The sequence below is a fragment of the Sturnira hondurensis genome, unplaced genomic scaffold, assembly GCF_014824575.4.
Source record: "Sturnira hondurensis isolate 20B ecotype Veracruz unplaced genomic scaffold, ASM1482457v3 Scaffold0010476, whole genome shotgun sequence".
Lineage (NCBI taxonomy): Eukaryota > Metazoa > Chordata > Mammalia > Chiroptera > Phyllostomidae > Sturnira > Sturnira hondurensis.
Window position 1 is genome coordinate 235456 of NW_028083107.1, and position 25656 is coordinate 261111.

The 25656-nt window shown below is 40.0% G+C and overlaps 1 protein-coding gene across 2 annotated transcripts in view; it reads left to right on the forward strand.

The window, feature by feature from the left end:
* Positions 1-25656, forward strand: part of GABRA3 (gamma-aminobutyric acid type A receptor subunit alpha3) — a 386743-nt gene that overhangs the window by 158389 nt on the left and 202698 nt on the right. The window lies entirely within an intron of this gene.

Genomic DNA, 25656 nt, shown 5'->3' on the forward strand with positions numbered 1-25656 from the left:
GGGCTCAAGTCCTTTTTCTCCTCAGAGAAACTGGCCGCTGCTCACGGTCTTTTTCCTCTGGGAAAATGGCCACTTCTCCTCCCTAAGCAGATCACATCATGTCTCAGTCATATTTACTCTCATCTGTGGCACACGGGGGGACTTGCGAAGAAAGTCGCCCCCACATATTGGGTTACATAACAAATATACCTGTAGGGGAAAGGTTGCAGGAGGAAAATATCTAGAGTGAGTGAAAGACAAATGTAATAATTTGAATGGACAGTTGAAATATGTGTTGGTACTGTACAATTTAAGTATTAAATAGTAGATTAAAAGGAAGATGGAATGCTGAAGGTGATGATACAGGAATCAGTGTTTTTATAGAACCAGAAAAAGAAGTGATCTAAGTGTTGTCTACTGCTTGTAACTATCTGGCTTGAGAGTGAAAGGCATATTTTGCAGCCTCAATAAGACTTAAATCCCTGAAAATTTTGGGAAACAGGCAGTGAATTTTGTTTTGTATTACCTTTGGGAGGGTCAAGATTCTAGCTATAGTGGACTTGATGACAATCCACAGTTCTAAGGTTGGGAGTGATTACCATCTCTTTAAAATCTTGTGGTATTTTTCAATCTTGTGTTATTTTTATTGGTGTGTTATAAACATGCATTATGTAAAGCTAGCCATTAAAGATTTGCCATACATTTTAGGTACCAGATACTAGATGGAGTAGCATAAACACAGTGCTAGATTTCTAGCATACCAAATCTCACAAATCATGAGTTCTGTCTAAACAGCCTGGAAAAGTTTGTGTGAGCCAATGCAAAGTTTAAGTTATAGCTCAGGACCTCTGATACAGTCTTGTCATTTCTCCTTCCTTAGGCTACCTGTTTCTGATTCTTCCAGAGACTTATCTGTAATTAATGATATTGGGAGACAGGTTACTGATTACTCATGGTATTTCATCCCCCAAGGATTGTCAAAGGCAAATGGAAGGTAGGGTGAAAATAGAGACAATTGTACTTGAACAGCAATAAAGAAGAAAGAAAGAAAAAGGTTGTTAGCATGAGAACAGAGCAATCCAGTTCTCCAATATTGATAGCCTATCAATGCCACCATAGTCTACTCCATAAATTCATATAGCTATCACTCCCAGACATGAAAGGCCATTTTCAGCATCTTAGTCTCTTTTCAAGATGAAAAGTGTGCACAAAAATAAGCACTTATTCTCCAAAATTTCCAGGGATATGGAAGTAATAAAACAGAAAAGGCAAAGTGTTTTTATTTGTTAATATCCCAATCCTTTTCTTATCTATAATCTTTCATCTTTATTTATGGTTTAAAATTTTTCTTATTGTTCAATTACAGTTGTCCCCATTTCCCCTACTACTCTCCCTCCTCTGCCCTACCTACCCCCACCTCCCACATTCAATTCCCCTCACCCTTGTTGTCTTTGTCCTTGGGTCCTTTATACATGTTCCTTGCCTTGATTATTCCCCTCCTTTCCCCCATTATTCCCCTATCCCCTCCCCTCTTGTTACTATCAGTTTGTTCTTTTCATGCCTCTGGTTCTATTTTGCTTGCTTATTTTATTGATTAGGTTCCACTTATAGGTGAGATCATATGATATTTGTCTTTCACTGCCTGGCTTTCACTAAGCATAATACTCTCCAGTTCCATCCTTAAAGCCTCACTATTCTTAAGAAGACTGCCATTCAGAAGGACTAAAGAGTGCATCATAGCTATAATGAGAGTGTGGTATGCTTGGCTTTTGTTCACATACTTATCTTAGGACTTTGTCTCTAATGTAATTGTAACAAACTTTTCTACAAAACATATTTGATGAGTGGTGGTAAAAATTCAGACTTGAGTAGAGGAGACTGAATGTGGGATAGTAAGGGTGCTTAATACCATGTCAAAAGAGTGGAGACATAGTCAAAGGAATTCAGAATATTTCATCTGGAAAGGAAAAAAGTATAGACAAAGGATACCATGGTCAATTTATTTTGATTTCTGAAGGTCTTTAAATCTCAAAAAAAAAAAAAAAGAAGCCAAGTTTGTTATATGGATTTGAAGGGCAGAATTACGACCACTGTTTATGTATAAGCTTGCGTGGAACCATTACAGTTGGGGGGACCTACTCTGGTTTCTGGCTTCTGTTCAAAGAGGAAAATTGTTTCTTGGAGGATCTATTTGAAGTTAAAGTAGAAAATAGTTTGTTATTAGGAAGATATTTAATATAAACTTAGCGAAAGGTTTTCTTAGGCTCCGCTGAGAAAGAAATGCCAATCAGCCACAAAGTCAGGCAATAAAGAGCTTTATTGGGGTTTGTGTGCCTGGGCGAGATTTCCTGGTCCACAGAGTGGGGCTGGGGAAGTCACACCAAGCAGGGAATGTGGTGGGTTTTATTTTGGTTGGCTCTCTTCGTGGGAGCTGGGGATTGGTCCCCTTTGAACAAAGCGGCAATATATCATTGGTGGCTTTCCTTGGGCTCAGGTTGCTATGTGGATATCTGTTTTGGCAAAGCCCATTGCTCTGGCTCCCTGATTCGACGTCAGTCATCTTTTCCGTATTGTAGTTAGCCGCCATTTTGTCCTACCCTGCCCATCCTGACATTCCAACCTCTTTGATAGGATAAGGGGTGCCATGTTCACTCTGGCTACTTCCTGCTGTCAGGGGAGCGTAGAGGGGAGGGACTAGAGGTCAGCCATTTCTGGTTCATCAAGGAGGGGCAAGTAGGTTTTCTAACAGCAGGAGGATAAGGGAGGAGGAAAGTGTCGGGCTTTGCGTCGTCTGAAGAGTGGCGCCTAATAATTGGAGAACATCTTGTCCTAAAAGCGGAATAGGGCAGGAGGGTATAATAAGGAATGAATGGGAAAAGATAAAGCCGTCCAGACTGCAGCTAAGCAGGGGGTTCACCACGGGCGAGATGGGGTCCCATCAACTCCCATGACTGAGATCTGGGAGGGAGTAAGAGGTCCTGAAAAAGATGGTAAAACAGAATAGGTAGCCCCCATGTCCACTAGGAAAGAGATGGACTTACCCACTACCTGCAGCGTTACTCTGGGCTCGGCAAGGGTGATAGGGGTCTTCGAGTCCAGGCCGCTTCAGTCATCTAGGAGTCCAAGAAGTTCCGGCACAGCCAGGGAAGAGTACACACCTTAATTGGCTGGTCCATTGTGTGGAGGTGCCCAGGGCAAGCCTCTAAGGGAACAGGCATCCCTCCAGTGGCCAAGCCACTGGCAATCTGGGCAAGGCTTCATTGGTGGCTGAGGTTGAGGACACTGGCAGGCCCAGTGCCCTTCTTTGCCACACTTGAAACAGGCCCCCGTTGGGTGCTCTTTGGCCCGAACTTAGGCTTCACCCCCGTGCCGGTGTTTACTGCTGGCCACAGGGCCGCTAGCATGACCTGGGTTTGCAGGGCTACCTTTTGCTGTAGGCGTGCCTGGCAGGCAACCTCAGCCTCTGCGTCCCAGTTATTGAAAACCTTAAATGCCATATTTACCAGATCTTGGATGAGGGTTTTGGGGCCATCCTTGGCCTTTTTTAGTTTTCTTCTAATGTCTGGGGCTGACTGGGAGATAAAGTGAGTAGCTAAGACAGTGGCCCCAGCATTAGAAGCCAGGTCAAGGCAGGTATGGAGCACCATTGCCTCAGTTAGTCTGTTGATAAACAGCACCAGATTTTCTCCAGGGCCTTGGGTGACCTCTCTGAACTTATTGTAATTCACTACTTTCTGGGAAGATTGGTGCATAACTGCTATCAGGCACTCAACCATTTGGTCACAGCACCTCTGATCCACCTGTCCTACCTGGTAGTCCCAGTCGGGTCCTGCCTCTGGCATGGCTTCAGCCCCTACTGGCATGAAGGGATTGGTGGTGTGGGTTTGGTCTGCATGAGCCCTAGCTGCAGTCCGGATGCAGTCGCGCTCATCCGGGGTCATGGTGGAAGTTAAAATGTTGTGGAGATCATGCCATGTGAGGCCATAAGCCTGGACTAGGTATTGGAATTCCCCGATAAAATTGGTAGGGTTAGTGGAGAATGAGCCTAGGTGTTTTTCAATTGAAGAGGGGTCAGTTAGTAAAAAAGGGACATGGACCTGAACGACACCTTCTGCTCCTGCCACTTCCCAGAAGGGGCAAATGCGGGAGTCTAGGGGCTCTAGATTCAGGTGGGAGTGGTTGTGTGAGCTGCCTGGGAAAGAAGGGTCTTCAGAGGGAGGGGGAGAATCTGGTTGAGAGGGGAGGGCCAGGGCTGGAATAGCCATTGGCAGGAGCTGATAAAGAGGGGGAGAAGGAGGGGAGGCAAGGTCTTCAGGGGAATCAGAAAAGGAGGAGAGAGGTTCTGGGGCAATAGGCTTAGGAGGCCGGACAGGTTCAGGGTTCCCTCAGGCGAGGAGAACTTGGGCTGTGGAGTATTGGGCACACAGATCTTGGCAGGAGCACAAGGCCCAAAAGCCCTGAATGTAGGGGACCTCAGACCATTTGCCAGTCCGTCTGTAAAAACTATCCAGGTCAGTAAGGGTAATGAAATCGAAAGTGCCTTCAGGAAGCCAGGTTTCATGATTATCAAACTGATATAATGGCTAGGCCATAGTGGATAAAAAAAATCTGCCATTTTTGCTTGAGGCCAGTATCAATTGTTGGCAGATTTTTCAGGAGGCAACCTAGAGGTGACTTAGGGTCTGGTTTGGACTCCTGCCCCCCCACCCCCATTCCTGGTCCCTCAATTAGTGTCCCTTAACCCAATCTGCTGATCTGGTCAGGTAAAAATTGGGATCTAGGCCCAGGGATGTCTCCTCCGGTGCCCAGAACCTCTCAGCAGAGGAGAGCAGTCTCTCCTAGAAGGGTCACCCTGATGCAGTGCTTTAATTTAGTGGAGAGCAGTCTCTCCCAGCAGACAGAAGCCCGGAATCAGTGTTTTGGGACCAGAAACTTAAGGGCAATGACACTTACCCTGGTTCTTAGTCTGGACTGGTGGGGCAGCCATGAGGCCTCCTCAGGGAGTAGGGAGAGGAGTGGTCTTCAGCAGACAACAACTCCTCCTGGGTTTCAGCACCAAATGAAAGTTTTTTCTTAGCCTTCACCGAGAAAGAAATGCCAATCATCCACAAAGTCAGGCAATAAAGATCTATATTGGGGTTTGCATGCCCAGGCGAGGTTCCCCAATCTGCAGAATGGGGCCAGGGAAGTCGCACCGAAGCAGGTAATATGGCAGGGTTTTATTTTGGTTGGCTCTCTTCATGGGAGCTGGGGATTGGTCCCCTTTGAACAAAGTGGCAATATATCATTGGTGGCTTTCCTTGGGCTCAGGTTGCTATGTGGATATCTGTTTTGGCAAAGCCCGCCCTTTGGGCTCTCTGGTTTGACATCAGGCATTTTTTTCCGGGTTGTAGTTCAGCCGCCATTTTGGGTTGTAGTTCAGCCACCATTTTGTCCTACCCCGTCCATCCTGACACTTAGTGATTACTTATTGGCTTATCTTTATTCTTTCATATCAAAAGCAAGCAGAAATGACATAGGGACTGGTTAATGAGTGCCCCACCAATGGGAGACTCACTTAGGGCTAATGTAAATACAGGAGGTTTCAAGCACCTTTAAAGCCATAGTAAATTTACAAAAGGAAATGATAAGTTTATTTACCTTTGGTTTCATAGAATAACATTGGAAAGAAATTGGGTCCCCAAAGCAAATAAGGAAAGAGCCAAGGAACATCTGAAAACACTTGTTAAAACAAGAGGAAAATTCCTTTTATCTGCCTATTAATTTGTTTTACATTTGCCTCTATAAAGAAGGTTGTGGTCAGGAGTAGACTATAAATTATAGCCATTACCAGTTTTAGTCTAATTTACTTATCTTTTCATTTAGCTAAATGAAATATCAAAGTCCTAATCATCCCTTCACACAGAAGGGCTGTAGTGGTGGGTTGATACTCCCTTCTGTGTCTGTAACCCAAGACTTTAAACATCTTGATCAGTTCTGTCCACCTGGCCTTATGGGTGGCTCATGTTGTCTCGCCTCTAGAATATTATTAAGCAGCAGCAGCAGTTAATGTACACTAAACACTGGATATGCTCTAACTATTGACATAAATACCATCTTTTTAAGTCCTCTGAACAATTCTGAGGTTGGTGCTCTCATTATCTCAATTTTCCAGATGAAGAATCGGGTACATAGAAGTGACAAAAGGCACATGAAAAATAAATGGCAGAACCTAAACTCAAACCCAGTTAGTCATGGTTTTAACCACTGTACCATACTTTTTCAGGATACTTCTTTGAGTGCTGTCATATACCCTGATTCAAGGAAGCTGCATTTCCTAATTTGAAAGTGGGATTTTAGCCATTGGGGCTTGGTGGTCCCTCTATAGAACACTGGAACACTGTCAAATATCCCTGTGAGTAAGGCCTGGCTTTAGAGTAGAGGGCCAGAGATCTAATGATGGTAACATAAACTCATAACCCTTCTTCATTAGTGCTGCTAAGATACAAGTAATAATCCCTGTCTCCACATCCTGTTACATGAGGGATTTCTGGCTCCTTTGGTGAAAAGAGCATTACCTCTTTCTCTTAGCATTTCTCTCTCTGTCTCTATCTCCCTCACTCTTTCCCCCTCCCTCTGTAATTCTCCCCTCCTTCTCCTCTATGTTACTATCTTTGCTGTCTTTCTGTTTAGTTAGTTTTATTCTCTCTTCTCTCTCTCTTTTTCTACTGTCCTATTGTTTTACTTCTTCCTGTTCATTCATTCTTTCTTGCTTTTTCCTCCAATCCTCTTCTAATCATCCCTCTCCTATTCCTGTCTTTCCCACTTCTTTTTTCCCCCTCCCCTTCATTTTACACTACTTTCTCTAATTATCATATTTGTCAGATTATTTCCAAATGGGACAGAAAAGGATAAGAAGGAATTTAGTGTTCAGCATACTACACAGAACTTTCCAACTCTGTTTTCCTGAAGTAAAGCCAGAGAAAGTTCTGCAGTTTAGCTAATCCCTAATTTGGGAAAGCAACCTCTCCCCACATTGTTCATTTCTTAGCACTCAATGGGTACCTTTTAAATGAAAGTGAACAGTTGAGAGAGAGAAGGAGCATCGGCTTTGCACAAAACCTCCCACCTTCCTCAGGCAGCAGAGAAAGATTGCCTCTTGTTACCACTTGACCCTTTTGTCAGGTGCTTTTTGCTTGGTGCTACGGTCAGAAGAGTTACTAATTAGAAGAGTGAAAAAATCAGAATTTGGCTGGTCCCAAACCCTTATTGTACAAGTAAACAGTCTTGTTTAGTGCTTTCAACAAGCCAAGGGCAGAGATCCAGAACCCAACACTGCAGCCCAAGACTCTAATATAGCCACTTCCCTTTCTACCTCCAGTGATTATACTCTCCCCTCGAAACTAAAGCAGTCTCTTGCCACTTGACTTTACCACCACTATCTCTCTTCTTCCTTTTTTCTGCTCTAGTCTGGGTCCTCAGTTTTTAGGTTGCGTAAGTATCTTATAATTTTGCAATTATATTTGTTTAGAAAGTTATTGTTTGTCTATTCCCTGACTAGAATAATTAGATTCAAATCTAATTGTGGTCTCTCCCATTAATGAATTTTGTTTTATATATTTGGATGGAGGGCAATACTTCTCCAGCTAATGAACCTGACATTGTATCTGAATGGGCCAAGTTTTTAGGATGCAAGCTCTTGATTCTGAAGTGTTGTCTCTTCTTCAAGCACAGAAATGACTCCAAGGGATGCCTGTGTTCTATATCATAGTCTATTTAAAGCAAAGCTCTTGTTGTAGAGACATGTTATTTGCTGCTTAAGTCTGGGAGTAAATTGTGTGTTTTGGTGAATTGTCTATAATGTTGATATTTATTAAAAGATACTCAGTATATCTCCTGAAAATAAAATGTTTATGGGTGCATGCAGTGACCTTGAGAATATTCAGCATTTGAGAAGGGGAACAGTGTATTAAGCCTAAGTGACAGTTCTGGAAACTGGGAAGATATGCAGATCTAAAGTACATCTAAGCCCTGGCTGGTGTGGCTCAGGAGATTGAGTGCTGGCTGCGAACTAAAGGGTCGCCAGTTGGATTCCCAGTCAGGGCACATGCCTGGGATCAGGTCCTCAGTATGGGGCACACTAGAGGCAACCACACATTCATGTTTCTCTCACTCTCTTTCTCCCTTCCTTCCTCTCTGTATAAAAATAAATAAATAAAATCTTAAAAAAATAAAGTACATCTGGGCAAGAGCCCAGGACTGGATGAGTATAGTAAACATGCTACAGATGGAGTGTATTTCTATTTTCCATGAAGAAAAAGAAACAGTGCCATAGACTGCATTAATGAGTCTCATTATGTCCATCAGGTTTTGTGTCAGCTTTGTTGGTGTTAGCTGTGCTACTGGTATGCTCTATTGGTGTCAGATGTGCTGCGATGGAATGAGGCTTGTTTGAATTTACTGTAATGATGAGGTGGTTGGTAGGCTGGAGTGGGCTTTGTTAGGATGGAGTAGGCTGTCCTATGCTCTGTTTGAGGTATGCTGGAGTGGATGTGCTAGTCTCAGTTGCAAAAGGGTAAACAGGGCTGACACAAGTAAGAAAAGAGAAACTTAATAGTGGAATAACTTCACTATTTTGGGTATTATTTTCCACCTTGGCAAATACATGATGAGATTCATCCATGCATACCAAATTTCTTAGTCATAACTATCTGAATAACATATTCCTTTTCTATGTACCTCTTCTTTTTTTTTGATTTTATTGTTTTACTGTTGTTCAGTTAAAGATGTCCTATCTTTTTGCCTATTCCTCTCCCATACCCTGACCCCCTCACTGCCCACAGTGAATTGTACCCTGCATTAACTCATAGGCATGAGTCCTCTATTCGTGTTCTTTTTTGCCCCTTCTCCTTCTCATTATTCTCTCACCCCTCCCTCTTGTCACTGTCAGTTTATTCTTTATTCTTAATTCTCTGGTTCTATTTTGCTCATTACTATGTTTTGTTGATTAGGTTCAACATATAGGTGAGATCATATGGTATTTGTCTTTCACTGCCTGGCTTATGTAACTTAGCATAGTGTTCTCCAGTTCCATCCATGTTCTTGAGAAATGTTGGAGTTCCTTCTTTCTTTCTGCTGCATAGCATTCCATTGTGTAAATGTACCTCAGTTTTTTTCATCCACTCACTTACTGTTGGGCACTTAAGCTGTTTCCAACATAGTTTGCATTCCCACCAACACTGTACTAGAGTTCCCTTTTATCCATAAGCTTGCCAGCACTTGTTGTTTGTTGATTTATTAATGATGGCAATTTTGACTGGTGTGAAGTGGTATCTTGTTGTAGTTTTAATCTGAAACTCCCTAATGGCTAGTGATGTTGAATGTTTTTTTCACGTGTGTATGGGCCCTCTCTATGTCCTCCTTGGAGAAGTGTCTGTTCAGGTCCTTTGCCCACTTTTAAAATGTTCAAGAACAATTTTTTAATTGTTATTCAAGTTCAGTTGTCTGTTTTCTCCACAACATTCTCCCACCCCTACCCACCTCGACTCCCTACCCTCAATCCTTACCCCACTTTGGCTTTGTCCATGGGTCCTTTTTACATGTTCCTTGATGACATTTCCCCTTCTTTCCCCTGTTATACCACACCCCCTCCCCTCTGGTTACTGTCAGTTTGTTCTTTATTTAAATGTCTCTGGTTATATTTTTGCTTGCCTGTTCATTTTGTTGATACCACTTCACCCCCATTAGAATGGCCATTATAAGCAAATCAACAAAGAACAAGTGCTGGTGAGGTTGGGGAGAAAAGGGATCCCTATTAAGCTGTTTGTGGGAATGAAGACTGGTGCAGCCAGTGTGAAAAACAGTGTGGAATTTCCTCAAAAACTAAAAATGGATCTTCAATTTAATTTGGACATCCAGAAAACTGATGGAAAGGACTCAGCGATTCCTTTATCCATTTTTTAATTGGATTGTTCATCTTCCTGATGTGAAAGTGTTGGAGTTCTTTATACATTTTGGAGATAAAATCCTTGTCTGAGGTTATCATTAGCAAATGTGTTTTCCAATACAATTGATCCTCTTTCTATTTAGTTGATAGCCGTGCAGAAGCTTTTTAGTTTGATATAGTCCATTTTTTAAATTCTTTTCTTTATATCCCTTGCCCTAAAGGAAGTGTCAGTGAAAATATTGCTGTGTGGGATATATGAAATTTTCCTACCTATATTGTCCTCTAGGACTTTTATAGTACCGCATCTTATATTTAAGTCTTTCATCCATCTTGGGTTTATTTTGGTGTATGGTGTAAGTTGGTGGTCTAATTTCATTTTTTTTTGTATGTACTTGTCCAGATCTCCCGGCACCATTTATAAGAGGCTATTTTTCCTCTATTATATGTTCCTTCCCCCTTTGTCAAATATTAACTGATTGCTTTGGTATGGATGTATTTCTGGGCTCTCTATTCTGTTTCATTGGTCTATATGTCTGTTCCTATGCCAGTACCAGACTGTTTTGATTACAGTGACCTTGTAATATAGTTGATATCAGGTATTGTGTTCCCTGCAACTTTGTTCTTTCTCAAAATTGCTGAGGCTATTCAGGGTTGTTTATGGTTTCACATAAATTCATGAAATATTTGTTCTGTATCTGTGAAATATGTCATTGGTATTTTGATAGGGTTACCTTTGAATATATAAATTGCTTTGGGCAGTATGGACATTCCAATTATGTTAATTCATTGAATCCATGAACACAGTATATGTTTCCATTTATTTATGTCTTTTTTTAAATTCTTTTTTTAAAGATTTTTAAAATTTATTTATCTTTAGAGGGGAAGGGAAGGAGAGAGGAAGAGAAATATCAATGTATGGTTGCCTTTCATGTGTCCCCTGCTTGGAACTGGCCTGCAACCCAGGTATGTGCCCTGATTGGGAATTGAACTGTGATCATTTGGTTCGCAGGCCTGCGCTCAGTCCACTGAGCTACACCAGCCAGGGCTTATTTGTGTCTTTTTAAATTTCTTTCTTCAGTGTTCTATAGTTTTCTAAGTACAGGTCTTTTACCTCCTTGGTTAGGTTTATTCCTAGGAACTTTGTTTTTCTTGTTGCTCTAGCAAATATTATTTTTTTCATAATTTATTTTTCTTATATTTCATTGCTGGTATACAGAAATGCCTTTGATTTCTGAATGTTGACTTTGTATCTTGCCATTTTGCCAAATTCATTTATTAGGTTGAATGGAGTCTGTAGGGTTTTCTATGTATACTATCATGTCTTCTGCAAAATGTGACAGCTTTACTTCCTCCTTTACAATTTGGATGCATTTTATTTCTTTTACTTGTCTGATCATTGTGGCTAGAACTTCTAGTACTATGTTGAGTAGAAGTGGTGAAAGTGCATGCCCTTGTTTTGTATCTGATCATATTGGGAAAGCTTTTACATTTTTCTTGTTGAGTATGATTTTGTCTGTAAGTTTATCATATATGGTGTTTATTATGTTGTCATATGCTCTCTCTATTCCTACTTTACTAAGTGTTTTTACTATAAATGGGTTCTGTACTTTATAAAATACTTTTTCAGCATTCATTGATATGATCATTTTTTCATATGTTTATGTGATGTATTGTGTTTTTTGATTTGTGTATATTGTACCATTCTTGGATCCCTGGGATGAGTCCCACTTGATCATGGAATATGATCTTTTTAAGGTATTGCCAGATGTGGTATGCCAATACTTTATTGAGGATTTTAGCATGTGCATTGATCAGCAATACTGGCTATAGTTTTCTCTCTTTGTTGTGTCTTCATCTGGTCTTGGAATTAGAATACTGACCTTATAAAAAGAGTTTGGGAAGTTTTCCTCTTCTTGGGTATTTTGGAATAGTTTGAGAAGAATCAGGGTTATCTCTTCCCAAAGTGTTTGGTAAAATTCCCCTGTGAAGCTGTCCAGCTCAGGACCTCTGTGTGTCGGGTTTTTATTTATTTTATTTTATTTTATTATTTTTTTTTAAATTATTGCTTCAATTTCACTAGCTGATATTGGTCTATTCAGGCTTTCTGCTTCTTCTTGAGTCAGTTTTGGAGGACTATATGTTCCTAGAAATTTGTCCATTTCACCCAGGTTTTCAAGTTTCTTGTCATATAGTTAGTTGTTTGTAGTAATTTCTTACAATCCTTTTTATTTCTGTGCTATCAGCTGTAATTTCTTCTCTTTTGTTCATGATATTAGTTATTTGGGCTCTCTCTTTGTCTTGATGAGTTTGGTTAAAGAACCAGACTCATCAATTTTTATTTTATTTTTTTATTTTTTTTTATTTTAAAGAAACAGCTCCTGGATCTATTGATCCTTAGAATTGTTCTTTTAGTGTCTATGTTTTTTAGTTCTGCTCTGATCTTGATTATTTCCTTCCTTCTACTTGCTCTGGGCTGTCTTTGTTGTTCCTCCAGTTGTTGTAGGTGTAGGATTAAACTGGATATTGGAAGTGTTTTTATCTTTTTTAGATAGGCCTGTATTGCTATAAACTTCCCTCTCAGGACTGCCTTCATTGTGTCCCAATGGTTTGGGTTGTTTTATGTTCATTTTCATTTGTTTCCAGAAACTCGTTGATGCCTTCCCTGATCTTCTTGTTTACCCATTCATTGGTTAACAACATGTTATTCAGTCTTGAAGTATTTGACTGTTTTTGAATTTTTTCCTTGAGGTTGGTTTCTAGTTTCAAGTGATCAGAATATGTTTGATATGATTTCAATTTTCTTTAAATTTTGAGGTTTTTTTGTGTCCTGTCGTGTCATCTGTTTTTCACAATGTTCCATACACATTGGGAATGAGTGTGTATTTTGCTTTTTTGTGGTGAAAGGTTCTGTGTATATCAGTTAACCCATTTGATCTAGGGCATTATCAATGCTACATTGTCCTTGTTATTCCTTGTTTGGAAGATATGTCAGTTGATCACAGTAGGGTGATAAAATCTCCTACTGTAAGTGTGTTGCTCTCTATATTTTTACTGGAGCCCTCCAAATTTTTTTCTCATATATTTGGCTGCTAATATGTTGGGTGAATATGTGTTTACAATGTTTATTACTTTCCTGAGGGATTCTTCTTGTTAGAATTATAAAATGACCTTCTTTGTCACCTTTTATTGTCTTTGTTTTGAAATCTATTTTGTCTGATGTAAGTATTGGTACCCCAGCTTTTTTTTTTCCTGCCCATTTGCTTGGAATAGTTTTCTTTCCAACTTTTCATTTTTAATCTGTGTAGGTCTTTTATTCTGAGGTTGGTGTCTTGTAGACAGCAGTTTATGCAGGTCATATTTTCTTATTTATTCAGCTACCCTATGTTTGTTTTGTTTGGAGTATATAATCCATTTATATTTAAAGTTACTACTGATAAGTACTTACTCATTGAAAATTTTTCTTTTGTACCCTTGTTCCTCTCTCACTATATACCTTCATCTTCTTAAACCATTCCCTTTAGCATGTCTGTCAATGCTGGGTTGGTGGTGGTATATTCTTTTAGCCTTATTTTGTCTGGGAAACTCCTTATTTTGCTTTCCATTTTAAATGACAGCCTTCCAGGGTAGAGTAGTATTGGTTGCAGGCCTTTGCTTTTCTTTACTTGGAATATTTTTTGCTATTCCCTTTTGGTTTTCAGTGTTTCTGTTCAGAAATCAGCTGCTAATCTTATCAGAGCTCCCTTGTATGTTAGTATTTGTTTTTTTCCTTGCTTCTTTAAAGTTTTTCTTTTTGTATGCTGGATGGTGTGGCTCAGTGGATTGAGTTTGGCCTGCAGAACAAAAGATCACCAGTTCTACCTGAGTCATGGCACATCCCTGGTTCATGGGCCCCTAGAAGGGGCATTAGAGAGGCAACCACATATTAATGTTTCTCCCTCCCATACCCTCTGTCTAAAACTAACTAAATAAAATCTTTAAAAATATTTTCTCTTTGTGTTTGAAATTTGGCATTTTACTTATTATGGTTCTTGGAGTAGGCTTGTTTGGGTTCTCTTGATTGGAATACTCTGTGTTTCCTGACCTTGCATGCCTTTTTTCCCCTCTCCAAGTTAAGGAAGTTTCCTGTCACTATTTTTTCCCAAACAGATTTTCTGTACCTTGCTGTTTTTCTTCTCCTTCTGATATTCCTATGATGTGAATGTTGTTATGCTTCATATTTAAACTATCCTCATTCTTTTTGAGTCTTTTCTTCATTTTGTTGCTCGGCCTAGGTATTTCTACCTTGTCTTTCAGTTGGTTGATTTGGTTCTCTGCTTCATCCAGTGTAATTGTAATTCTCTCTAGAGTATTTTTTTAAATTTCAGATACTGTATGCTTCATTTCTTCCTGGTTTTTGTTTATAGTTTCAATTTCCTTTTTCATGCCGTTGTAGTTCTTACTCCATTTCTTGTAGTTGCCAGTGAATACCTTGAGTATCTTTATAATCATTTTTTTGAATTCTATGTCAGATTGATTGCTTGCCTCAATTTCACGTAACCGTTTACTGGGAATTCTTCCAATTCTTTCATTGGGGTTCTTTCTTTGTCTCCCCATTTTAAGTGACTCTTTGTTTGTTTCTGTATATCAGGATGTTCTGATTTGCCCTTCTGTCTTCATGGGTTGGACTTAGAGTTCTAAGAGTGGTAAGAGTTCTATGGGACTCAGTGGTGGAGTCTCTTTGATCTCCTTGTCTGTAAATTGTCTGTAAATTGCCCTTTATTCCATTTGTGTGGGTTCTCTTGTTGTACTTAGGCTTTATCTGTTGGTAGCTTCTTTGTTGGTGGGTTCTTCCCTCAAGCAGGCTTACTGGTAGTCACAACACCCATCTTGTCTTGTATGATGTTGTACAGGTGTTAGTTAGCCAAGCAGTGTTACCAGAAAACCAAAGCTACACCAGCAAAAAGAGCCCCATTAGCACATCAGTAATCTCAACCACAATTCAGCAAAAATTAATAAAGGTGAAGAGAGGTTATGAATATTATAAGATATGACAAAGGGAATATGAAATGACTAAAGAAGGGATAATGTTGTTGAGTGGGGGGAGAATTGATAAGAGTAGGGATAGAATGAAAGTGAAGAAAGGGAGATGACAAAATTTAAAACATAAGTAAAATCAAAGCACAAAAGCCTATGGGAACAATGGGGTAAAAAAAGGGAAGAGTATACTATGAGGTTTGAAGTAAAATTGATAAGGTACTGAAACAACAGGAGCAAAATTTCAGAAAAACCACAGGTAGGTCAATAGCAACAACAGATGAATGAAGTTTAATAAAGGTACAATGAGAATCAGAATATTGTAGAAAAGTAAAAAGTGAATATGAGATGTTTACAGTAAAAAATGATTTTGAGAGGATAGGGGAAGCAAAATAATAAGAGCAACAAGTAAAGACCAGGTTGAGGGGGGGCGGGAAAGGAGAGAGAGAAGCAATGAAATAAAATTCCTTACTCAGCTGATCATTGACAGGGAGAAGGTGAAATGGAATAAGACAGGGGGAAAGTAGTGCATGGGATTTAAAGTACAAAAAATAGTGAACAAGTAGGATTTTCTTTGGAGAAGTACAGCAATAACTGGTATTTTGCCCAGCTAGCCACTGTTTATAAAAGGTAGAAAGGAAAGAAGATTCTTATAAGAGGGGGAAAAGAATGTGAGCTGATTTAGGATAGAAGAGTGCTTATGTGAAGTTATATGGAAGAGAAAGTAAGGGCAAGAAACATGGCATAGTGTGAGAGAAAATAAAGTTTACCACAACAGTATTAAAGCTCAGGAGTATGGTGAAATGTATTAAAACTAGGGAAGAATGCTGTGTGGGATTTGGAATAACAATAATATGTATTTGGTACACACACACACACACACACACACACACACATATATATATATGCATAAAGAATAGAAAATAAGAGACCAACACTACTGAGTCATTTGGAATACAAGCAAAAGAAGAAAAATTAAAATGCAATATGAAAGGTAGCAAATAAACAAAAAAAACACAAAAACTTTTAAAAAAGAAAAGAATTAAGAGAATAAAAAAACATGCAAGTTGTGATGAAGTGCAAGGTGAAGTTTGTCTCAGCTGTTGGTGTTCGCCTTCTGACTGCTTTTTGGATCTGTCTCTGATTTTCTTTTAGCTCTAGGTCCGGGGTCAGTGGTCCAACTTTTGGCACCACCTTTATCTCCTTCCCCTACCTCTAGAGGCAGCTTCTGTTGTGATCGAGAGGGTGAGGTCTCTGTCTTGCCTGGAATGCACTGTTTAGTCTTCCAGGAAAATTGTGGGTGCCTTCCCCATGCCCTTATACCTCCCCATTTAGTCTGTCCCAGTTTATTTTCAGTAATGTATAGTTTTTTTCTTAAATAGCTGTCCATTTTAATGGGAACAGGGGGCAATTTGTGTAAGAGTGGAAGAATTCATGTGTTGGATTCTTCCAATCCATGAGCATAGTACATGCTCCCATTTGTTTGTGTCCTCCTTAATTTCTCTCTTCAATGTTGGGTAGTTTTCTGAGTATAGGTCTTTAACATACTTGGTTAGGTTTACTCCTAGGTACATTATTTTTCCTGTTGCTATATCAAATAGGTTTTTTCATGATTTCTGATTCTGATTTTTTATTGTTGGTGTACAAAAAGGCCTTTGATTTATGAACACTGACTTTGCATTTTGCTATTTTGCCAAATTCACTTATTAGGTCAAGTAGTTTTTTTGTGCCATCTATGAGATATTCTCTGTACAGTATCATGTCATCTACAAACAATGCCTGTTTTGTTTCCTCCATTCTGATTTAGATGCTTTTTTTTTCTTGTCTGATTGCTGTGTCTAGGACTTCCAATATTATGTTAAATAGAAGTGGTAGAAGAAGACATACTTGTCTTGTTCTTGATTTTAGTGGGAAAGCTTATAGTTTTTGCCCATTGAGTATGATGTTGGCTGTAAGTCTCTCATATATGGCCTCTATCGCATTGAGGAATGCTCCTTGTACTACTGCATTGCTAAGTGTTTTTATCAACAATGAGTGCTGTACCTTATCTGATGCTGACCCCTGCCGATGGTGTCTATGGCATTATGGATGAGCGAGAGAAATTCACATGGACTACTGAGTCCTGTGGGGGAAGAGGGACAGCATGGCTTCTCTCTCAAAAGGAGAAAAAAACCTCAGCCCTTAACACGACAAACTTTTATTGCTTCTCTGGGGACATTACATGATGGTCCTCATTTACTATGCACAGGTTCACTTTAGGTGGTTACCATTTACAGAAAACAAAGGAGGGAATGCTGCTAATTATATCACAGAAGAAGGATATTTGCAAATGCAAAGAGAAAATTGGTTGAACTGGTTATACTCATCCTTGGAAGGTTTAGCATAGATTTGAGGAAGTTACATTAAAGATATGCAGTAAATGTTTACTGCCTCAATTCAGAGTGAGGGAGTTTTAGCAAAAGCAAGTCTCATAGCAGTCTAGGTACAATGCCTGATTCCTCATGGGAGAACCTATCCATGGGTATGGGTCCTGTGCACCTCTGAGTGGGATCTGGGACCATGCCACATAGAATCGTCTCCTATATTTCCCCCCTTGTTTTATTTAGGACTGCTATAGATACCACAAAGCTTGCTCCTTGTTGGTCTCTCACATGACCCTAGGAATATAATTTGCAAATGTGCCAAAGTACACAGAGCATTGTTATAATCAGTAAGCAACCAGCGATTCCAAAGGCCCATATTATCAGATTAGGTCCATCAATCATTGTCAGGCAGTAATGATCAAATAAATAACATTTCAAGAACTCTGAGGTCCTATTTTAGGTCAGGGTCAGATAGCTAATGGGTCATAAAACTTTGGGGGACACAAACTCATTTCAGGCTTGGACCCTTATCATTTACATTGAAGGCATTAGCAAAGTAGGATTCATAGGATTTTATGCATTCTTTCTTAGGCCTGAGCACCCCAGGGAACCTGCTTTTTCCAGCACAGGGCCACACCCTCCTACAGCATTGTTTCAGGCTTAGGTTGAGCAGAGGAATTAAAGCAGCCAAGAGATTAGGAGACTTCTTGCAGACAGAATGACTCAGGCTATGTGAAAGCTGAGGGATGAGGGTCTATCATCCCCTTTTTCTATAGCCCCCCAAGTCCTTTCCTGAGGGCCTCCTCGTGATTATGCCTGTCTTAGTTCATCCCTCCCTTGAGGAATCTTACCTGTCATTGGCTAAGTAAAAAGGGCAGAGGCAGTGCTCCTTCCAGGGAGATAAGCTTTGTCTCCTCAGTGGTTTATGGTCCCAAGGTCTCTCACTGAGCCTTAGCCACAGCGGGGTTACAGCTTCTGAAACCAGGCAGGGGCATTCCCAACATCATCTCTCCACGTGTTTTATTTGTGAATGCAATTGTAGTTGTTAAGCCTGCCTGTGAAACCTTCTATTTACTGTTTCCAATGCAATCTCAAGTAAACAACTTCCATATACATCATAAAGCATAAATAAGGATTAAGACAAGGAGGCATCCAAGGGTTGCCATGACCCAAACCTGTAAATTCAGTCCATTGAACCAGTTTTTAGGGATCAGCTATTGTAGATTATTATGGAGGGCCTGGAACAATATTTTTTTCACTAAAGCCTTTGCTTGAGCATTAAGAATCTTGATGCCCCCCCCCCCCCCATGTGGTAGGGACATGTTTAAGGGGAACATTATGGGGCACTGGGGTATTGTTGCCCTCTGCAAGAGGCACTTGAGCCTTGACCCCTGTCATCAGAGCAGGCCCCATCCTCCTCTGTTGGTGGACACAGGCCCGTGAGTGATGGAGTGGGTGTCCGTTTTCCTTCTTGTTGTTCAGGGTCAGCTGGGCCACTTGGTCTGTCAGTTGATCAGTTCTTGGCTCCAGATAGGGGAGCTTGGCATCTATCCCACTCATGATAAGGTTTTACTCTTTTGACTGGCAGCCAGACAGAACCTATAGGAACAGAAACACATGCGTACCCTCTTCCCCAAGTTAAGAGATCTAAAGGGCCCTGCCAAGAATCATCTCCCAGCGAATCACTATATAAAACTTGAGGATAAGATGATTTTGGCTCTTTCTTCTGAAAATGTTTCTCAATTGGAGTACAGAGTGATTCATCACGATGTAGAAAATTATATGTAAACATGGCTAACATAATAAAATTTTGGGGGGAGGACTCATGAGTACTCCCCCCCTTTTTTAAGAAGATTTTTAAAAGTATGATGAGCCTGTTCTACAATTGCCTGAGTGGTTGGATTGTAAGGTATTCCTGTTTTATCTTGGATATTCCAATGCTGAAGGAAGACCTGAGTAAAATGGGCAAGGTATCCAGGGCCGCTATCAGTTTTAATTTGCTGAGGCCGTCCTAAATAAGTAAAGGCCTCATGCCAATGGACTTGTATATTTTTAGCAGATTCTCCTGTTAAAGCGGGTGCATGCAGGGCACTGGAGTAAGTGCCCTGAAATATAAATATACAATAGAAATATAAATGAACTTGAATTTTCCAAAGGGAGTGTAGTGAGTGACATCTGTTTGCCAAATTATTTGACAACCTAGTCCTTGAGGATTAACTCCTGTAAATGGGGTTGCCTTGCTAAGGGCTTGGCAATTGGGACATTCTTTAATAATTTGCTTAACTTGGAAAGATGGGCCTCCTGCTATTTCTGCAAGCTGCAGTGAGTTTAAGCAGCAAGTTAATTGCCCTATTGTTCTCAGGATCTGGTAGTTCCTAGGTTCAGAGTTTTCAACGAAAGTAGAAAAGATGGGGGCGGGGTGCTCTGCCCAAATTAGACAAAAATGGTTACACGCCAAAGGCCTTTTGTGACTTGACTGACTAACCATTCCCTCCGGGAGAATAGCCAGTTTTTCCCCAAGGAAACAATCAGTGTTTACAGGTACTGAGTTAAAAAATGGTACTTAGTCTTCCATGGTGAAGGGCTAGAGGTCCTCTGCACCTCTGAGTAGGATCTGGGCCCAGGCCACGTAGAACAGTCTCCTATATTTATCAAATACTTTTTCTACATCTATTAATAGATCGTATGACTTTTGTATTTCCTTTTGTTTATGTGATGTATTATGATAATTGATTTGGGAATACTGTACCATCCTCACATTCCTGGGATGAATCCCACTTGATCAAGTTGTATGATCTTTTTAGTGTGTTGCTGGATGCGGTTGCCAATATTTTGTTGAGGATTCTAGTGTCTGTGGTCATCAGTGATATTGGCCTATAGTTTTCTTTCTTTTTGTGTTTTTATCTGGTTTTGAGATTAGGATGATTCTGGCCTCATAAAAACAGTTTGGGAGTTTTTTGTCTTTTTGGATTTTTTGGAATAGTCTGTGAAGGATAGGGGTTAGCTCTTTCTTAAATGCTTTGTAGAATTCTCCTGTGAAACCATCTGGTCCAGGGCTTTTGTGTGTTGGGAGTTTTTTTATTACTGCTTCAATTTTGTCTGCTGTCATCAGTCTGTTCAATCCTTCTGTTTCTTCTTCATTGAGTTTTGGAAGATTGTATTTTTCTAGAAATTTGTCCATTTCTCCTATATTTTCAAATTTCTTGACATATAGTTCTTCGTAGTAATTTCTTACAATCCTTTGTATTTCTGTGGTATCAGTTGTAATCTCTCCTCTTTAATTTCTGAATGTGTTTATTTGGGTCCTCTCTTTGTCTTGATGAGTCTGGCTAAAGGCTTGTCGATTTTTTATTCTTTTAAAGAACCAGCTCCTGCATTTATTGATCCTTGGAATTGTTCTTTTAGTTTCTATGTTTTTTAGTTCTTCTCTGATCCTTTCTTCCATTTCCTCTGTGCTGACTTTGTTGTTGTCCCTCCAGTTCTTGTAGGTGTACCATTAGGTCATTTATTTGAAAATTTTCTGTTTTTCTTAGATAGGCCTGTATTGCTATAAACTTCCCTCTCAGGACTGTCTTAGCTGTTTCCCATTGGTTTTGCATTGTTTTATGTTTATATTCATTTGTTTCCAGAAACTTGTGGATGTCTTCCCTGATCTTCTTGTTTACCCATTCATTGTTTAATAACATGTTATTTAGTCTTGAAGTATTTGACTGTTTTGGGGTTTTTTCCCTTTGGGTTGGTTTCTAGTTTCAAGTGATCATGGTCGAGAGTATGTTTGATATGATTTCAATTTTCTTGAATTTGTTGAGGTTTGTTTTGTGTCATATCATGTGGTCTCTTTGAAAATGTTCCATGTGCATTTGAAAGAATATGTATTTTCCTTCTTTGGGGTAACAGGTTCTATATGTATCAGTTAAGTCCATTTGATCTAGGACTTTGATCAATGCCACAATATCTTTGTTGATTATTTTGAGAGATGTATTCATTTTTTGCTGTGGGGTGTTGAAATCCCATACTATAATTGTGTTGCTGTCAATATCTTTCTTGAAGTCCTCCAAAATTTTCCTTATGTATTTGGGTGTTCCTATGTTGTGTGCATATATGTTTATAATATTTATGTCTTCTTGATGGATTCTTCCCTTGAGTATTATGAAGTGTCCTTCTGGGTCTCTTTTTTGGCCCTTGTTTTGAAGTTTATTTTTCTGATATGAGAATTGCTACCCTGGCTTTTTCCCCTGCCCATTTGCTTGGAAAATTTGTTTCCATCCTTCACTTTCAATCTGTGTAGGTATTTTGTCCTGAGGTTGGTCTCTTGCAAGCAGCATATGTGTGGGTCATCCTTTCTTATCCATTCAGCTATTCTATGTCTTTTGATTCACCCATTTAATCTATTAACATTTAAGGTTGTTATTGATAGGTATTTATTCATTTTCCTCCCTTTGTAACTGTATTCCTCTTTCATTCTTTTCCTTCCTCTTCTTATAGCAGTCTGTTTAGGATATCTTGTACTGTTGTTTTGGTGGAGATGTGTTCTTTTAGCCTTTTATTATCTGTGAAACTCATTTTCTTTCCATTTTAATTGAGAACTTCACTGGGTGGTTTCAGACCATTGTTTTTCAGTACTGGAATATTTCTTGCCATTCTCTCCTGAATGGCAGTATTTCTGTTGAAAAATCACCTGCTTGCCTTATTGGAGCCCCTGTATATATTACTTCTTTTATCTCTTTTGGTGCTTTTAAGATTCCCTCTTTGTCTTTAAAACTTAGCATTTTAATTGTGATATGTGTTCAAGTAGGCCTTTTTAAGTTCATCTTCATTGGGACTCTCTATGCTTCCTGAACATGCATTTTTTTCCTCTTTCCAGGCTTAGAATGTTTTCTCTCATTATCTTGTCAAACAATGTTTCAATCCCTTGTTCCTTTTCTTCTCCTCTGGTGTCCCTATTACCAGAATGTTGTTGCATTTCATGTTGTCTTGAGTTCCCTTAAGCTCTCTTCATATTTTTGAGTCTCTTTTTTTTCATGCAGCTGGTCTACTTGGGTGTTTCTTTACACCTTGTCTTTCAGCTCACTAATTTGGCTCTCTGCTTCATACATGCTGCTTTTAATTCCTTCTAGTGTGTTTTTCATTCCAGAAATTGTATTTTCATTTATTCCTGGTTTTTATTTATAGTTTGTATTTCCATTTTCATGCTGTTGTTATTTTCACTCAGTTCCATGTAGTTGTATGTGAGTTCCTTGAGCATCCTTATAACCATTATTTTGAATTCTATATTTGATAATTTGCTTACCTGCATTTCATTTAGATCTTTACTGGGGGCGTCTTCCATTCCTTTTGATTACAGGTTCTTTTACTGTCTCCCCACTTTAGGTGACTGTTTTTCTTTGGTTCTGCTCTTCCTGATGTTCAGCTTTGCTAGCTGTCTTTGTAGATTAAACTTCTATGGTATGAATTGTATGGGATTCAGTGATGTGGTCTCTCTGATCTCCTTTTCTGGATACCCTAGGGTTACCCTTTCTTCTGTTTGTGTGGGATTTCTTGTTTGGCTTGGGTTTTTGCCTGTTGGTGGTTCCTTTGTTGGTGGGTTTTCTCCTCCAGCAGGTATATTGGTGTTCACAGCTCCCACCTGATCTTGTATGTGATCAGTGGCAGGGGGAAGGCAAAATGAATTATGACAGCAAGAGAGTATAATATGGGATTTGAAGTACCAACAGGCAGAGAAGAGACAGGAGATTGTTTGGGTAAGTATAGCATCAACTGTGATATTTTACCCAACTAGCCACTTTTTATAAAAGTGAAAAAGAGATAAGACTCTTGTTAGAGGGGAGAAGGACTGTGAGCTGAGTCCAGAAAACACCACTTGTGCATAGTTAGATGATGAGATATAGTGAGTAAAGAATAGAAAGTAGGCATAGTGTGCGAGAGAATAAAGTTAACCACAACAGTAATAAAGATCTGGAAGTTAGTGAAATGGGTTAAGACCAGGGAGGGGTGCTATGTAGTATTTACAAGTATATGGAACAACAAGTATTTACAATAATACTGGAACAACAATAATATGACAAGAAATATATGATTTGAATAACAAGAATAGAAAGTACACAACCAAGAGTAGTGTGTTATTGGAACCTTAGTGAAGTGAAAGTAGGAAAATTAAAATAAAATATGAAAGAGAGAACAAAGAAAACCAGTCAAACAATGTAATTAAACAAACAAATAAAACTAGAAAAAACTAAGCAGAAAGAAGAAAAATAAAATAATACTAATGAAATAAAAGAAGTAAAATAATGAAAAATAATAACAATACAAATAAACAATAAAATGCAAGTTCTATAGGATAGCAAAGTGAAATTTGTCTCAGTTTCTCAGTTGTTGGGGTTAACCTTGTGCTCCCTCTCTGGATCTGTCTCTGGACCTTTCACAGCTCCAAGTCTTATTGTCTCAGTGGGGGGGGGGGGGGGAAGAAAAGGGGAAAAAAGAGGAGACAGAAAAAAGGCCTCTTGTTGACTTTAAACCTGCCAAGCTAGTTCTGCTGGTCTTCCTGAATGCTGTAGGCAGAGGTGGGCTGGGCTTTGGGTTTCTCCCTTTCTACTGTTTTGGGAGGTTGGGGGCCAGGTCTAGGCCACAATATTCCCAGTTGCTCAGCCTCCAGCCCAGGTCCTCCATGTGCTGCTGAGCCCCCACTGTCCTTCTTCGCCTGGCCAACACCTTTAATCCACCAGTGTGCTGCCCTTTAGGTGTACTAATTTGGGGGAACTCACATATCACCTTCTCCTTCTTTGCTGACCTAGGTGCTGTGTCCTCTCAGTTTCTTCAGGGCTGTTCAGCTCCTGCATGGAATTAAGTCTCTCTGGGGACTGCTAATTCCCTGAGCCCTGCTGCCCTCCTCTGAATGATTCCTGCAGTGTACCTTCTTCTTCCCCTTAGAGAGTCAGCAGAAGAATGAGTCAGCCACCGGGCAAGGTAGCAAGGGCAGGAGCCAGCCACCTGCCTGGCAAGAATTCCCTCAAAAAGCAGCTTAGAACCTCTTATTGAGTAAAAGCCTCTTGTTTAAGTCTGCCATTCTTAACAAGCACCCAGCTATTCACACAGCCCAACTTTCTAGCCAGACTGGAGACTATCTGGGTCAGGGTCTGACATGGCCCAACCCTTCTCCCTTTTCCAGGTGTCACCTACTCCCCAATTTCTCTGGTAATGACCTAGCCAGCATCCACAGTCCCAGTGGGTGAAAACCATCTCTGTTTGTCACCCACTTCATCTTTTTCCCCCCAGCAACTTCAAGCATCCAGAACTCCTCTGGTGCCGCAGTGTCTTCCCTGCTTTGGTATGGGAGGGAGCTGCTGATTTGGCTCTCCTCCAAGGATCCTGCAGCAGACACCACGCTGGGGGCCACAGCAGCCTTGGTCCCTATGCAGGTCCCTGGGACCTTACTGTCCCAATCCAATCTCCTTACTGTCTGTTTTTCAACATCCTCTACAATTTTGGCCTTCAAACTTTATATTAACTGGTTGCTGTTGGCCATTAACTGTGTTTCTCAGATCAGCTAGGTATTCCAGCTGGGTGTAAGGGGCAGTGGTTTCTGCTACTACCTACCTCTCCCCCATCTTTGAGAGTCCTATTTACTTTTCTATGTTCCTTTTCTAAGTACTGAGGATACAGAGATAACAAAATAGGGAAACTGTCCTTCAGGGATTCTTGCATTAGGAAGGTAGACAAGTAAGCAGACAGTTACAGGAAAGAAAAATAAATGCAAAAAGAATGTATCATGTAGTATCAGTCACTTAATTTCAGTCACTTAATCTAACACAAATTTATTTTTCTTTTTTTAAAGATTTTATTTATTTATTTATTTATCTTTAGAGGGGAAGGAGAGGGAGAGAAACATCAATGTTTGGTTGCCTTTCGTACATTCCCTGCTGGGAGTTGGCCTGCAGGGAACCGGCCTGCAACCCAGGAATGTGCCCTGACTGGGAATCGAACCTCGATCCTCTGGTTCGCAGGCCTGCACTCAATCCACTGAGCTATGCTAGCCAGGGCACAAATTTATTTTTCAATCAAGCAAAGTATGTTGTAGATCCAGGCAACTCTTTAGGGCAGTTGTCCTTCATATGTTGGCTCATCATTCCAGGCTGTTTGTCTTATGGTAGCTCTACATCGACAAGTGTTTACATGATGACCATAGCAGGTAGGGGCTAGTATGGGACATTAATTGTTTCAGCCATAGAGGAGCACATATTACTTCCTTCCATAAGCAAAACCAGTCACGTGGTGTATCCCTACTTTAAGTGAGAAGATAAATTGGAGTGCAACTATTTTATCTTCCTGGGAGTAGAAGAAAGTTGGATGCTGGAACATTGGTGAACTACTGCAGGTAAG